This window comes from Petaurus breviceps, unplaced genomic scaffold (genome assembly GCF_028583685.1).
Source record: "Petaurus breviceps papuanus isolate PSGF00001 unplaced genomic scaffold, PetGlider_PUasm1.0 186, whole genome shotgun sequence".
NCBI lineage: Eukaryota > Metazoa > Chordata > Mammalia > Diprotodontia > Petauridae > Petaurus > Petaurus breviceps.
In genome coordinates, this window is record NW_027185798.1 from 6,326,385 (window position 1) to 6,343,472 (window position 17,088).

The following is a 17,088-nucleotide window of genomic DNA, read 5'->3' on the forward strand; positions in this document are numbered from 1 at the left end:
TTTTTTTTTTTTTTTTTTTTTTTGAAAAAAAGCACATCTTCTATGCACTTATTCACAATAGAAAGAAAGTTCTCTGAGGGCAGGTATGGTTTCTGTTTTTGTCTTTGTACCCACAATGGCTCCTTTAAAAATGCTATTGTTGACTTATTCTTGTCTTCGCTCATTGCTATTCATATATCTTTGAGGTTGAATTTTGTCTATTCATTCCTTTGTTTTTTAAGAAGAAAAAGGAAAGTTAAAGGTTGTTAATTTGGCCCAGCTCCACAGAGATCTTCTGCTTTGCCTGAGAAGCAGGCTAAATTCTAATTCATAGCCATGGAGGAAGAAGGTGGTATTGGAGTGCCCTCCTGGTCTGAGATACACCTGTGACTTCCTAAGCTGACTGCCTGGGCCTTGGCAGAAGTCAGAGTGGTAGGGCTAGGGAAGGATCAAGGGCCTGGACTCTGGGGCTAGTCGGGTTGGTCAAGCCCTGGCTTGGAATGAAGTTAGACTCTCATAAACAATTTAATATTTAACAAGAAGCTGATTGAACAATAGCCTGAAAAGGGCAGTCAGCAGAGAGAACGTGCTAATCAGACCCTCAGTAAACAGTTTTTAAGCACCTACAGTGCCAGGCACTGTGCTCGGGGGTCAGGGATAGGGGAAAGAGTCAGGACCCTGGTCCAAGTCCTTCGTCCACTTTCTTAGCAGTGTGACTCAGGACAAATCCCTTCCCCTCTGCCGGCCTCAGTTTCTTTCTCTGTAAAAGGAGAGGTTGACCAGATGGCCTCTCAGTCCCATCCAGTGCTAGGTTTGCCAGGGTGCTGCCTGCTTCCTCACTCAGTCTCTGTCAGGCCTGAGGGACCTTTGACTCTTTGGCCTTATACTTAGGTGACCAGGAAGCCCTAATCCAGGGCTGGGGAATCTGCAGCCTTGAGGCCACATGGGGCCTTCTAGGTCCTCAGGTGTGGCTTTTAGACTGAGTTACAGGCTTTACTTTTACAGGACAAATCCTTTTATTGAAGGGATTTGTTCTATGAAGTGTGGATTCGGTCAAAGGGCCATGCTAGAGGACCTAGAGGGCCCTCTGTGGCTGTGAGGCCACAGGCTCCCCAACCCGCAGGCCTAAGGAGAGGGAGGGAGGCCAACCTGCGATTTCATGACTATAGGGAACTCCCAGAGGAGAAAACTCCCTCTGGCCCCCCAGACACACTAGGCCAGGAAGGCCGAAGGACCCTTGCAGCTGGGGACAGTCAGCAAACCCTGGGCTTAGCACTCGCAATCAGTGAGGTGGGGGCTGGTTTTTCTGAACTGCTTCCTCCCCCACCTCGTCCCCTTTGCTCTTTTATCCTTTGTTACAAGGGATGGCTATCAGGGCAGGGTATATTTGGAAACAGGATAGGAAAACCAAACAGAGGGACAGAATTTTTGGAAAAGGCAGAGATCATGACAAGAGTCAGCAGAAAGGACCTGAGCTCCCTCCACAGGCACCCAGCCGGCTTGTCAAAGGTGGCCTCCTGCCTCTTCTGCTCTCCAGTGGCTTTCATGAGAGGGCTCATGTCTCCCCCGTCTCCTCATGCCTTCCATGGCCTCAGTGGCTGGGGTGCCTTAAAGGGACTTTCCCTGGGTGACCATTAGTCCACAGAGTTGAGGAATATGGAAGTCTACAGAAAACATGGCTTACTTTGCCCACTCTTTGAGACATTGATAGCCTTTTCTGATGAAAAACAATTTTGACCAAGTTGAGACTTTTCTGTTTACATTTTGAGGATGTTGGATTAGGACATTCCCTCCTCCAAGAATTCTCCTTAGCAACAAGAGCCTTAGCTCTTAATCAGTCTCCGTGAATTTCAGGACCGTGTACCCCAGCTCCAACTACTGCACAGTTGTTAATGTTTCGATAAACATATCCTTAGAAAATCAATTGAAATTTAATAACCATAGAATAACTGCCTTCTAGAATCTAAATCCAGTGTTTCTGTGAGCAAGAGCCAGTTGCGCAGCCTGTGATCTGCCCCGGAGGGAGCTTGTGGCCAACATGAAGCCTTCTGGGGTCTCCATGTGGCATGGCTGTCGACGGGCCCGGAGAGAGCCTCTGATGGCATTTCACCGCCTGACCCTGGGCCGGTTGGGCTTGGCAGTGCCAAGAGGCCCCAGTGAGAACAGGCGGCGTTCTTGTTCTCGGCCACCATTAAAGGATCTCTTGGAGCAGTCCTAAGAATGAAACATTTCCTATAGGAAAGCAAGAGGGAGAGAGAGATAATTGAACTCATTGATTTGTTTCACGGTTTGTTTGCCCTTTCATTCTCTTCCTGAGGTGCTGTTTGTTGAGGAGTGTCTCCAATTGCCAGGAAGACCATGGGGTGTCTCATCTTCCCCCGCCAGCTCCCCTCGTAGCCAGAGCCAGGACGGTGGCAAGGCTGCGAGATGAATTTTTAATGGAGACCGTTACAGCATCGCCCTCGCTGCCCATGTGCACGGCTCTCTGGGGCTTTCAGATTTAATGCTCTGATGAACAGAGTACAGACTTGGGGCATTCTCTAGCAGCCAGGTTTAACCCCTCAACCACCATGGCCAGTGCTGCTCCTTTTCCTGAAGATGAACACAGGGAATGTGGGAGGAAATTGGCCCTTTGGCCCACTTGGACCTGAGTTGACCTGCTTAGGGTTTGGCCTCCCTTCCCCCTTGTTTTAAAAATCTTTTTTTTTACCATGCCTCCAAAAAGAAGATACCCTGCTATCCTAGAATGTGACCTTGAAGTCACATATTTCCTGTGGGTTATTTATTCTACAGATAAAAATCTCATTCTGCCTTTCTCGATGTAGCCTCAGTCGATCAGCCTTCATTTCTTAGGTGCCTGCTCCGATTCACCCATGGAGCTGGGCGTTTGCAACATGCCAGGCTTGCCCTCCCCCTCCCTGCCTTCCATTAGACTCGATTCCGGTGTGTATTTGTGTTGATGCCCTCTTTGTTGATTCTGCACCCCCTTCCAGCAGCCCTCATCCTCCCCATTAGAAGCCCTCGGGAGCAGGGCTGGGTCCGTTCATCGTCTCTGTGCCTAGCAGCAGCAGCACCAGCGGAAATAATAGCTGCATTCATATGCGCCTTAAGGTTTGCAGAGCACTTCCCATGTTTTATCTCATTTGATTGACACAACGACCCTGATGCCATTGTTATCCCTGTTTTACAGATGAGGAAACAGAGGCAGGGAAAGATTAAGGGCCTTCCCCAGTCACACAGAGAGCAGGTAGCTAGAACAACCTTTGAGCTTGAGTCTTCCAGACTCTGAGTGCAGTTTGAATTCTTAGCTGTGTGACCCCGCTAGATGAGACATTTAACCTCCCTGAGCCTCAGGCTGCTGATCTCTAAAGTGGGGAGGCAGCGACAGCACCTGATGAGGATCAAGAGAGTTGAGATCCGTAAAGTACTTTACAAACCTTAAAGGGCTGCGTAAATGCTGGCTTTGTCACGGTCCTTATTATTGTTATTTATTTAAAAAGAAAATAAATACATGGTAAATTAAAAGCTACCTTGGGAGGAGAGCAAAGAACCTGGGTTTGAATCCTCCTCCTTTCACACGCTGACTTAGGCCAGTCAGGGAATCTCTCGTTGGACCACATGGCTCTCTAGGGTTCCTGCCAGGTCTGAGGATGTGATCCGAAAAGGGTGTCATGAAGCAGCTCATGTGGCTTCAAGTCCAGAATTTTCTGATGATGGGAAAAGAATGTGATGCCTTTTAAATATGCTGGGTTGGGTGTGGCTCACCAAAAGGTAGGAAGGAAGGGTATTGACATGGGTCAGTCACCAAGCACAAATGCACAGCAACTCCAGCTCTCGGGGGGCTTGCGTTCTGACGCCATTTGGACCCTGGCAGAATCTCCTGCGGGTCATTGTCTATGGATGTCTTTGTGATCTGATCTGCTCTTGTGTCCCTTGGGGACTGGGCAAGGTCGTTCCTCACGTGGTCAGGAGGGAGTTTGTCTTCTCTGTCCCTGAAAGATTTAGAAGCTCTCTGAACTCAGCTATTAAAAAATAAGCCTAAAGCAGGCTGAAATAGCTGTACGTGATACAAAAGGACAGTTGGCACTGCCCTCCTATCCAGTGGACATACGGTGGCTCTTTTAAAAACTATAATAAGAAATTACTTCTAAATAATATTACACTAATAATAACTTCACACTCTAGGCTTGATTCACATTTCAAAAACCATGATAGCAATCTGCAGTAATGTTATACCATCCAGATGACTGATAATAATATAACAACCCACATTTCTAGAGTGCTTTGAGGTTTACAGAATGTTTCCTTCTCAGCACTGTAGCTGAGATAATTGACCTTAGCTCTCTATCTGTTATCCTATGAGGTCAGGAGTTACGATCGCCACATTAAAGGTGAGGAAACTGGGCCTCTGAGACGTTCTGTGTCTTTGCCCAGAGTCAGACAGCTAATAAGTGTCAGAGCTGGGGTTCTCCTGCCCCCACGGCCCCGGCCTGCTCAGCGCCTGCCTTTGTTACATGAGCACCATGAGCACAAGGTTGGTTCTCATCCATCTAGTGGCCAAGACAACTTAGCTTTCACGAGTGGCCCACTATTGTACAGCAAGTGGCATGGGACCTGTGCTTGCTTTCACTGGGTTAAGGAAACTCTCCCAATCTAAGGGACTTGTCCATGGTGCTAGAGAGGTCTTGAACCCGGGCCTTTCCTGCTTCAGGCCTGGCTGCATTTGGCTGCACAATCTCTTGTTGTTGTGTGCTCTGTAAGAAGTAACCTTCTGATTCCAGTGGTGGAATTGGGTCTTGTGGAGAGCTGTCCACAGAAATGGAATGCGTACGCTGCTGTCTGTTTCACAAACCAAATTGAGTCATAAGGAGCTTATTTAGGGCATAAATGTCCATTTCAGGATATCTCTGTTGGTTATCTCTGTGCACAAAGATAATAGCTTTGGATCTCATCTTTTCTTGGTAAGATTGATTCCCTCAGATGAAGCACGAAATCCCACTCTCTTTTGGCTTCTGGTCACTGTCAAAGGAGGAAGCAGACATGTTATGGGAGTCTTCTGAGGGCAGCTGTTGCTGATGGAGTCGTGAAAGATGAAATGTGGCTACTGGTCTAGAAGCTAGTCTGGGGTATTACTGATGGTCATGTCAGGCCTGATGGCGGGTTTTGGTTAGCTTTCTTGGTCACCAGTCCTTAGAGAAATCATGACTAGAGAAATACCAGCACTCTACATGTTCTGTAACTGTGAAGGATAGGACCTCACAAAAAGAACTGCTCCACTGCAGGGATGGAGTTCCTACCACTGTCCATGTTTGTCTGGGGCATTACAGGAGTTTGAGGGGTCAGAAGGAAGGTCATGGTCTTCTTCAATAGATTTCAGTTGGGAAATATTTACTAAGAAAAGGGAGAAAAGGGGCGGCCAGGTAGCACAGCGAGTAAGAGCACCGGCTCCAGTGTCGGGATGACCTGGAGATCGAATCCCAGGCTCAGACACTTAGCACCCACCCAGAAACACCTGGCCATGTAAACTTGAGCAAGTTACTTAACCCCAATTGCTTAGGGGAGGCCAGGTGGCTCAGCGAGTAAGAGTACCGGCTCCAGTGTTGGGATGACCTGGATCAAATCTGGGCTCAGATACTCAGCACCACACCCAGAACTAACTGTCCGTGTAACCTTGAGCAAGTTACTTAACCCTGATTGCTTTTAAAAAAAAAAAAAAAGAAAGAAAACGGAGAAAAGCTTTACACTATTCAGAACTGAAAAGATACTGGGCTCTGGAATCAAAGGACCTGAGTTCAGATTCTGTCTGTAATGCTTACTACCTGAGTGACTTTAAACAGAATTGTTCTCTTCCTTGGGGGTCAGTTTCCTTATCTGTAAAATGAAGGGGTTGGACTGTGTGGCCTCTGAGGTGCCTTTTACATCTAAACTTGTGATCCTCTGATGGAATTTGGCCCCATCATTTAACAGATGAAAAGACTTGAAGCCTAGAGTGAATAAATGAATAAGGATTTGTGCACCTACTGTGTGCTAGTCACTTTCCTAGGCCCTAGAGACTCAAATACAAAAGTTAGATGGTCCCTGCACTTGAGGAACTTCCCTTCTAATCAGAGCAGGGTGAGGGGTGGGGGAGAGCAGGTAAAGGAGGAGAATGACTGAGACCTCTGGTGTCTAAAGTTGTCCTTGAATCTGGCTTCTGACACCGGGAGCTTAGCGGTTCCTCTGGACAGGCATGGCACCAATTCACCCCTGGCTTTTCCACCATTCATTTGCCAGGTGCAAGTCTTAAACAGAACACAGAAAGCCCAACTCTGTCCTACATCCCGTAATTTTAAAAAGATAAAGAAGAAATGTCAAGATAAGGTGAAATTCAGATGTTAGGTTCCTTTTATTGCAAAAGCTGGTCTGAGGAAGCAGGCTCAGACCCAACTCTAAAAGCTCTTTGTCTTCTCTTGATCAGTTCTCAGCATCAGAATTACCTGTGTTTGGCAGCCAAGTGGATTGATGTTGTGGTAGGGGAAGAGCCGATTGTGTCCCACCACAGACACCATAAACATAATCCACAAAGGGGATTTAAATTAGCCACAGTGAAAAAGGAACGATGGCCCGGAAAGATTTGTGTCCAGTCTCGATAATGAGGGGAAAGTGTTAAGTGCGTTTTCAGTCATAGCTTAGAAAGCTGATCCCAGCGCTCTTTGATAGAGCATAGGAAATAGAGGCAGAAGGGCCTGGCTGGTCTGGATTGGAAAGCAGCCATTCAGGCTTCTGGTGATTATTCTGGAACTGAAGTTATCAATGGATGTTTCATCTTATTAACCAATCGCTTGACATGGTCAATGTCAATCGAGCTGTTTCTTATAAACTTTTTCAAAGTCAACAATAGCAGAATCTCAGATTTTTGTGTGGCATTTTAAATGGTAACCAAGCATTTTTATATCTCCCTTTGGGTCATCTTGGGCAATTCTGGTTGCCCTTTTGGAGACAGGCTAGAGATGTAGATGCCCCAGAAGTAACATGGTCCTCTGGTGCCAGAACTCTGATTAAAACCCAGCCTGGGACGCTTCCCACACTAAACTCTATTTTTTCAACATAAATTCAAAAATATTTACTAAATGACTACTATGTTAGGCACTAGAAAAGATATAAAGATAAATAATACACAGCATGTGGCCCTCGGAGCCTCGCCTAGAATGGGTGATGTGTTCCATATGCAGATATGAATATATATAATACCAGTTATGAGGACCACTTGTGGCATAGTGCACTCCAGGTCAATCCATCACAGCAGCTGCTTGAGCACCCCTCATCCCCATGGCGGGGGGGGGGGGGAAGATACCGTTAGACACGCTCAGGTTCAAGCTCAGAGTCCTCTGGTGCCATCGCTAGGGGGGCCTCAGACCAGGGCTCAGGTCTTGCTTCGAGCCCCCATTGGCTCAGTCACTTTGGGCGCTATCACTGCCCTGAAGTTGCACTGTAGGACGGTCAGTCTTCTGTGCAGATGTTCTACATTGGTAGAGAGATTTTCCCCACAGTCCCCGTAGCAGTGAAATCACATCCTTGCATTATTAAAAATAATACAAATGATAATGTAGATGGCTGAGAGGTGTGTGCTGTGAGACCAGGTCTTTCAGCCAGGGAGTGGGGGCACCATCAGGGGGAGCTATATTGAGGAGGTGGCCTTAGTGCTGGGATGGGGGGATGGCTTTCCAGCCATGGGGGACGTTTGGAGGAAGGATATCGGGTCAGGGAGAAGGACTGAGCCTGAGATATCTTGGGTGTGTGAGGAAAGGCACCTCCACCTCTGTGTGCCTTGAGTTGCCAAGGGCACTCTTATCAGAGGCGGGACTAGAATTCTGGTCTTTGGGATTCCAAGCCCTACTCCATCACTCCAGAGAAAGGTTGTGAAGTTGGGAACCATGGAGTGTGTTCAAGGAACAGCAGCCAGCCTCTTGACCTTGGACCACAGCAGTCAGCTGGAGCCTGAAGCCAGGCTGAAGAATTTGGACCTGAATGATTAGACAGTGGGGAGCCGTTGAAGCTGTCAGAGCGGGAGTGGCAGGACCACGGCAATTCAGTGGGAAGGTTCTCCCAACAGGGATCTTGTGGTAGAGGTCGGAAGGAGACTAGAGACTGCATCATGCCACGGAGCAGCATCACAGTGGGCAGGCTTGTCTCCATCATAGTATGTAGAGCTAGAAGGGACCTTAGCGCTATCTGCCTCAGCCCTGACATCGTGCAGATGAACAAACCAATGGAACCAAGACCATAAAGGTAAGTGATCGGTCCATAAGCATTCATTAAGCCCCTGCTGTGTGCCGGGCGCCACACTGGGCACACAAAGAAAGAGCAAAGACAGACCCTGCTTCTGGAGGCTTGTGATCTAGCCGGGGAGATGCTGCATTTCTGTGTGTGTAAAAAGCAGGATAGATGCAGGCTGGGGGTGGGGGGAGGGGATCAGGAGAGGCCTCGTCTCATGTATGTGGAAGGTGGCACTCAAACCAAGCCTTAAAGCAAGCCCAGATCCATGATTCCTTGGACTTGACAGAAGCACCTGAATATTCCTGAGCTGAATTTAATCCTGATGTTCCCTCCTCATGTGGCTGAGCGTGGTCTTGTTATAGCAGGGAGCCTTCACGTACACGTTTATTTTCTAAGCCCCTATTTTAAGCTGCATGAAGAAATCTGGCCTCTTTTCAAATCTACCATATTTTAACCTGCCAAGAGGAATGCAGCGACCGTGCTTCCTGAACATCACTGAGGCAGTGCCTGCTTTAGGTTGGGGGGGAGGGGGTGGCCTTCATTTGTTCCCCCATTCCTTGAACAAAAAGTGGACGTCCAGTGTGTATCTGTTTCCTTTTTAAAATGTATTTCTAGCTCTCTTCTGGCAAACCCTTCTTCGGACTGATCTTTTCATCCCCTGTTTTCTCCTTTCCCAGAATGACCTTAGAGATTCACTTGTAACCTAATGATGCTTGGAGTTGAGGTTAGCTTTTCTGTGTGTTATCCCCCATTACCTGGAGGAATGGACATGCTGTCCCTGGGCCTGGAGGCTGCCTCTGTGACCACGTTCCTTGTAGCCCTGTTACATAACAGCTCTTTTCTTAGGATGGACATGCTTTTTAGGCCTTTTAGTTTGGAGCTCACAGAATACAAATAAACCTCTTTCCTTATTCGATAATCACTTTATAATGCTTGACCTGGTTCAGTATGGCCTTTATATCACAGTTGACAATTGGAGCTTTAAAAAAAATAAAAAGCCCTTTCTTTGGGATCAGCATTTCTCTAACAGTTTTTCTTTTTTCTTGCTTTTTCATGCAGTGATGAAGTCAGTGTTTGCTCCATTTCTAAGAGGGTGTTTAGAGAGCCCAGCACATAGTAGGCAGTTGATACATGTTTGTGAATTTAATTGAATGAGTCGTTCCTATACTGTTCAAAATCAAAAGCCATTCAGAGTACCAGCAGAGCCAGACAATGAGATGGATGTGTAGGGCTGGAAGGGACCTTTCAGGTCAAGTCCACCCCCTACATCTTACAAATGAGGAAACTTAAGGCCAGAGGGCATGAAGGATTTGCTCTGGGTCCCCCAGCTAGGATGGAGGCAGGATTGGAATCTGGGTCTTGCCTACTCCAGATCTGGCATTCTGACGTTAGGATGCCAACCTGCCTTCCACACACGGAGCAGAGCCAGTGTGGCCAGGGGAGCCAGACCTGAGCAGACGAGACCTTTCATGTAACTCTTCCCTCTGTCCATGGCTGTGACCAAGTCTTGTATATCCGGAGCCTTTTTTCCACCCAGAGGTGGAGCCCAGCCCTGGTGGTGCAAAGTCAGCTGCAGGAGCTGAGGCCAGGCCTTTGAGCCCTCTGTTGTCCTCTTCCCATGTTCTGTGGGCAGCCCTCAAACACCCCTAAGCTCTGTGTCCCACTGGAGTCCAAGGACCTCCTTTCAGGTCCTGCAAACCACAGCACACCCCTCGTTCTTAATTCCCTCATCGGTAAACTGAGGGGGTTGAATTAGGCCCTTTCCACTTCCAGATTTGTGACCCTGTGATCTCTGCAGAGCCAGGAATATACTTTGTTTGGGGGGGGGTTATTTTTTATATTTATAATTAATTTATTTTAGCATTCTTTTTTTTAAATTCTGAGTTCCAGTTCTTTCCCTCCCACTCCCCCACCATCCTCTGAGAAGGCAAGCGATATGATGTCAATTATATATGTAAAATCATGCAAAACATTTCCATATATCTATGTTGCCAAAAAAAAAAGGCAAGAAAAATAAAGTGAGAAAATGATACTTCAGTGCGCTCTCTGGAGGCGGGTAGCGTTTGTCACCGATGGTCTCGTGTCGTTGTCTTGATCAGAACAACTAAGTCTTCCGCAGGCGATCGTTATCGCAGTGCTGTTCCGGTATACGATGATCCGCTGGTTCTGCTCACTTCGCTTGTAAGTCTTCCCAGGCTTTTCTGAAGCCATCCTGCTCATCGTTTCTTGTAGTACAGTTGTTTTCCATCACAACTATAAAACCGCAGCTGGTTCAGCTATGCCCCATGGATGGGCATCCCCCCACTTTCCAATTCTTTGCCACCACAAGAAGAGCAGGTATAAATATTTTCATACAAATAGGCCCTTTTCGCATTTCTCTGATCTCTTTGGGATACTGTCCCTAGTAGTGGGCATTGCTGGGTCAAAGGGTAATCTTAGTTTTATAGCCCCTTTGGGCATGGTTCCAAACTGTTCTCCCGAATGGTTGGATCAGTTCACAACTCCACCAACAGTGCATCAGTGTCCCAGTTTTTCCACATCCCCTCCAGCATTTGTCATTTTCCTTTTCTGTCATGTTAGCCAATCTGATAGGCGTGAAGTGATGCCTCAGAGTTATTTTAATTTGCATTTCTCTAATCAGTAGTGATTTGGAGCATATTTTCATATGACTGTAGATAGCTATGCTTTCTTCTTCTAAAAGAAGATGCCTATTCATATCCCTTGATACCCCTAATTATCTATTGGGGAATGAAATATATTGAAAGGTCTCAGCAATTCAATCTAAGCCTGATTTCCTGGAGAGAGGTAGAGTGGAGTAGTAGGTAGATATTTGGCCCCCAACACAGGACAGCCTGCTCCTATACCTGACTCACTCGAGGCTCCTCAGGGCCCTCTTGTCCCAGAGGACGCAGTAGGTACTGATCCTTATTGCTTCAGGACTGGACAAAATCTTAAGTCCCTTCCAAAAAAGAGAATTTTGTTTACCGATATGAGCCTGACGGGTTTGACTGCCATATCGGGGATGTCCCCAAAGACTTAATATAGAGCCTCACCAAGACTTTTGGGGACAGCCTTTTGAAGGTGTCTGAGTCATGCTGTTTCGGGACTCTAGTTTGGGGTGTGGGCACAGGAACCTTTGCATAAAGTGTATAGAGAGGGGGCAAGGACTCGATAAGCCCCAGGGCGCCTGATTCATCCTTCCTGTCTCATCCCCAGAGAGGCCCAACCACCTGCTGCCTTGCGCCCCCCTCTTCCTGCTTCCCAGGGCTCCAGGGGCCTAAGCTTCTTTCTGGATAGAATCCAGATCCAAAACCGATAAAGTCATTCCATTCTGGGCAGCTTGTGATTCAGCTGAACTTTCATCGACACGTTAATTTGTCTTCTTTTTAAAGCGTTGTTTTTCCAAGTAGCTATAGCTAAAAATGTAAACTTGTGGTGGCCAATCAAGCTTCCCTTTGTACAGGCTATTAGAAAATGAAGCCCCTGTTCAGTTGCGTCTCCAATTACTGACTCAGTTGTAGGATCCTCCAAGGCTCCTAGAACACCCTGTTTGGTTTTTGTTTTAATTTTCTTTTTTCTTATGAGCTTAATAATCACAAACAAACATGAACATATCCCAGAACCACATTGTCCTCATCCATATGTAAAATGAGGAGTTTGACCTAGATTGTCTCTGAGGGCCCTTCTGGGTCTAAATCTGTGATCCTGTGATTTCTAGATCAGTCTGGTATTAACTGGTATTGACTAGGTATAGACCAGGGATGGTTCTGCTGGGGGCTGACCACTGTCACAGCATAGTGTGGAATGCACTTAGACTGAGCCAGTCACTGCCAGGCTACACAGCCAGTGGGTCCAGGTCCATGCCAGAACACAGGAGCTCAACTGTATCTGCTTCTGTTCTGTTGTGATATTGGCAGCTTTATTTCACCTCTTGGCAGAGGGAGACTTTGTGCTGCTATCAGATGCTAAGGGCATCGGGCTTTTGTGATTGGAGGGGCTGTTGGGTTCATCCTGATGATACAGATTAGAAAGAAATCTGTAATGTGATGTTGGGAATAGGGAGTCAGGAAAACTTGGGTCCCAGGCCTGCTCTGAGAGACGCTGGCTGTGTGGCCCTGGGTCAGTGCCTCTCTACAACGTAGAGAAGGTTCTCATTTATTAAGGTTCCCTCTGCATGGGGGCCCCAGTTCAGTGGCAGTCACAGATGGGGGGGTGGCCTGGACAGGGTAAGTGTTTGTTCAACAATCCCATGCACATAGTCCATACTGCACTTGCCCATTTCTCAGATGTTCAGAATAATAATAACAGGTGGAAGACTCTAACTGCGGGTTTGTCTTTGTGTTGCTCAACCATTCTGTTTTCACCCTGTGTCTAATGCACCAAGAGCTTCCTTTCCGTTCTTTCACAAATAAAACAGGCATGGGGGCGGCTAGGTAGAGCAGTAAGTAAAGCACTGGCCCTGGAGTCAGGAGGACCCGAGTTCGGTTCTGGCCTCAGACACTTAACACCCACACACACACCAAAAAAAAACCAAAAAACTAGCCGTGTACCTTTGGCAAGTTACTTAACCCCAACTGCCCTCCAAAAAGGAAAAAAAAAAAACAGGCTACATATCCTTCTTTAAAGTGTGGAAACCTAAAGGCAATGTTGTTGAGTAGACAGAGAGCCAACCTTGGCCTCTGGAAGCCCTAGGATCAAGGCCTACCTCCGATGCAAAGCCCTGAGCTGCCCAAGGCCTCCAGGCCCTGCTCAGACTGGAAATTGATTTTCTGAATTGGCGGAGGGAGTTTTCCCACCAAGAGTTCCCATCCCAATGGAAAAAAAAGCCAGAGTGCAGAAGTCAACTTTTGTTATCCAAACCAAGGCAGGAAGAGATCATGAGGGCATCATTGTACGCCACTCCAGGGGCCAGCAAGTCTGGCCCTTCCTTTGTGTTTGTATAACACTTTACAAACAGAGCTAAAGTAGATGAATTATTAATTTGCAAGTTGTCCTCAAAAAAGACACTTCTGCTGTGGAAACCCAGACTTTTGGTGCCAATAAGAAGAGAAGGACAGTACTGTTTGCCTCGTGAATTGCACTGCCGCGTCACTTTTATCGTTACGAGCCGTTCCTTTGCCCAAGTACAGTAGGATGGCGGACGCCACCAGTCATCTTGAAATATCCTAAGTACATTGTAATCGGAGACGGGGAGAACATAGCTGAATAAAATCAGTCATTAGCTAAAGCCGTAGATCAGCCAAGCCCAGCATGAAAACAGAATGGGACGGGGCAGGCCAGGCTTGCTGAGTCAAATGAGGCCCGAGTGGGGCAAGGGCAAGGGCACCCAGAACATGTAAACTGACTTTTTGGTGATTGGCTTCTGTATCTAGGAGGCCCAGGAGATCTACTTAGGCTAGGGGGTAAGAAGGGGATTTTGCCAAGTGTTTTAATTTTTAAATTTTTGTTTTTCTCTTACCAGACCTTTCACTGAAAATTGCTCATATCAAAATGAACAGACACTAATTAAGCTTAGCCTCCTTTCTTTCCCTTCCCTTTGCACCTAGTGAACAGTGAAGTGACCACAAGACAAATGATTCAGGGGAACAAGAGGTTTAGAGATGCCCTGTCCACTCCCCGGGCCCTCTGCCCACCCTGTGTCCCCTGACCTTGTTTTTGAAGAATTCTATTAGGTGGAAGGAGCATGTCTGCTTCCCATTTTAAAAAAGAAGTCATCGGGGTGTCTAGGTAGCACACTGAATAGAGCACCGGCCCTGGAGTCAGGAGGACCCAAGTTCAAATCCAGCCTCAGACACTTAACACTTACTAGCCATGTGACCTTGGGCAAGTCACTTAACCCCAATTGTCCTGCCAGAATGCAGGCCTCCACCGCCCCATCTCATCTGCCTGAACCTGTATTGGGGTTACTGTTATTCAGTCATTGCAGTCATGCCCAGGCCTTCACGGCCCCATTTGGCAGACATACTAGAGTAATTTGCCATTTTCTTTTCCAGACCATTTTACAGATGAGGAAACTGAGGCACACAGCGTGCCGTGCTTTGCCTGGGGTCACGCAGATAGTCTGAGGCCAGAGCTATGTTGTCCCCTCAGAGAGACTGACGGGTGACGCCCGTAAAGCTGGGATGCGAGGCAACAGGCGCTGCTGTATTCAGTGTCTGACTGGGAAGCACAGTGACTTCACACGAGGGGTGGAGCATTCATCCCTTTAAATGTTAGAGGATCACAAAGGCTGGGGTCTGTGAACTCACCCAGTCATGAGGTCCCAGCTCCAGAGTGAGGGGCTATCCAGCTCCCTCATTTGGCAGATTGAGGAACCTGAGGCCCAGGGAGTGTAAGTGACGAGCCCGAAGGCATTCAGGTGGCCAACAGCAGGACTGGGTTTGGGACCCGGCTCAGGTTAGGCAGGGAGTATTTCCAGGCCCGTCTTGTGCTGAAGAGGAGGCGGCGTGATGCTGTGTATACAGACATAACAGGCTCCTCTGCGTTCTTTGAGCATCTCACCCTGAAGTGTAGAGGGGAGGGGGCAGGCTGAGGAGCCCCAGACTGGAGATCTGGGAGCCCCTCCCTCGTAAGTGAGCAGAGCAGAGGCTGATCCCAGGTCCTCTTGGCACCGCTTTCTCCCCCAGCCTAATTCCTGTGTCTGATCAGTGACCCGGGCTGGATCGGATTGTTTTCTGTCCCTTCAGAGATCAATCAAGGCCTCTGTTTCTCCTCAGCCAAAACACCTCTGCTATTTTCTATGTGAAAGAGAGTTGTGCATGAGAAAGTCCTCCGGTTTCTTGTAGACCTTGCCCTGTCGGCCTTCCCTTCCTTCCCATCTCTCCAGCTTCTCCCTGTGCCACTGAAAGTCATCATCCAGGCTCGGGCCAAGTTCAGAACCCTGAGCCTTGGAGCATCTCTGCATTTCTCATCAGCACAGGTCCGACCAAACCTGGTTTTCCTCCTCTTTTACCAACTCCAAGCCCAGGCCACCTCCTGGCCAGGGGTGAAACCTCCCGAGGCTCCCAGCGAGGGACCCTGCTGAGAAAGTCGGCCTGCGTGCCTGTCTTTTCTCTCCCGTGTCCGTGGGGGCCCACTGGAGGGCTGCCGGTTTCTAGCTAGAGCCTAGAGCTCAGTGAGTTAATTAGTCCACAAGTGAGCCAGTGTTCTTTGGGGATTTGGAGTGAAGAGAGGATTATGTTACACCTGGATGTATTTTTTGACCAGACCTATGGTTTCATTAATTTAAAGAAACTCCCTCAACCAATGTAGGGCAGGAGGCCTGCTCTAGGACCTGAGGCACTGCCAGGTGGAGGGATCCGCCTGGTTAGATCAGAGGGACTTTCTGATTGCAGCTGCCACTGTGCACTATTATCTTCCCAATTTCCAGCCATCGAGACATAGTCAGCAAGTCAGGCCCAAGGCTGGGGCTGGAACGGAAGATTCTGAGTGGGGAGTACTCCTGCGCCCCAGCATCCAGCTCTTTGAATGAGCTATAGCGAGCCCCTGGCTCCTATAATCCCACGCCCCTCAATTGAAGGGCAAAACTGAGGCGTCACCTCTGAACTAGCGGTGAATTGGGGGGCGTAGATCACTGGGAACATCATGGAGATAAGCAGTGAAAGAATAAGCCAACGTGTTTGTCACCAGAGCCTGAAAATGGCTTCAGTAGCAAGAGCGGGCTGAATTATGCAACACGTAACTTCGTTCCCGGGGCCCCAGCTGTTTCATTTTTCCTGCCTGGCGACGATGGAACCTTGAATGACAGATGCAGGCAGAAGCGCTGATTGCACCATCGGCCTCATGCTGGAGAGTGACCTGATTCTTACAGCCGCTTCCAGCGTGCTGGCGGGCCCATGTCAGGCTGCCCAAGGCCAGGGCCAGAGCAGGCCCGCCCAGCAGGTAGGCTTTGGCTTCCCAATGAGAGGATTCTGTTCAGTCATGGGGCTTCAGGTGTTCTTCATTTGGGATTGAAAACATGAGCTTTCATTAAATTGCTTTTCATTGTCAGTGCCACAACATAAATTTAATATCGTGATGATAGAGAGAAATAAATTGTGGTTAATATCTGAGCAAGCAGAGTGCTGTCCAGGACCCGTCTGGCTATCTTGGGACAGTATTTCACGTCCAGTCAGGATAGTGTGTGAGGCCGTGCATTCTTTGTTGGGTGGGGCTGCACTGGGGAGGTGACAGATGCACACGTGGGAGTTGGAGGTGTGTGGTGTTAGCAGGGTCAGGAGTGTGGACAACCTCATGGTTGGTGGTACCTGTCCCTACAAGGGAGAACACTACCGGAATGGGATTTGGAGAAACAGTTGGATATGGAAACATAGGTTGGAGGATTCAGTTCTCACCCAAATTAAGAGCAAATAAAGGAGCTCTTGGTCTCTCTAGGATTCCATCTCCCTTCTTTATTCTGGTCATATCATGTCTTACCTTGTGGTTCAAAGTTCTAAAAAGTAGAAACTGAGGTGCCTTAGGTAGCCAGGTGGGAGAGTGGGTAAAGAATAGAAATTAGGAAAGACTCAAGTTTCACTTATACTTCAAATGCGTATTAGCAGTGAGACCCTGAGCAAGTCCTTAACCTCTCTAGCCATGGTGTGTGTGTGGTTCTAAATTTTCTCCCTCCCTCCTTCTATCCCCTTGCCCACCCATTGAGAAGGCTAGAAATACAATACCCATTATACATGTAAAGTCATACAAAATATATTCCATATTTATCATGTTGCAAAAAGAAAAAAAAAGCAAGAAAAGTAAAGTGTAAAAAATATTCTTCATTCTGTACTCAGAGTTCATCAGTTCTCTCTCTATTTCCCCCTCTCTCCTTCTCTTTCTCTCTCTCTCTCTGTCTCTTACCCTCTACATCTCTCTCTC

General features: G+C 47.8%; 1 protein-coding gene and 1 long non-coding RNA gene across 2 annotated transcripts in view; one reads left to right on the forward strand and one right to left on the reverse strand.

The window, feature by feature from the left end:
* CUX1 (cut like homeobox 1) overlaps positions 1–17,088 on the forward strand; it is a 301,593-nt gene that overhangs the window by 177,843 nt on the left and 106,662 nt on the right. The gene's annotated exons all lie outside the window — the stretch shown is intronic.
* Positions 824–16,930, reverse strand: LOC138162346 (uncharacterized). The gene is made up of 2 exons (XR_011168614.1): positions 1,055–16,930; positions 824–911 (listed from the first exon to the last, which is right to left on the reverse strand). It is a non-coding gene; the product is annotated as an uncharacterized lncRNA (long non-coding RNA).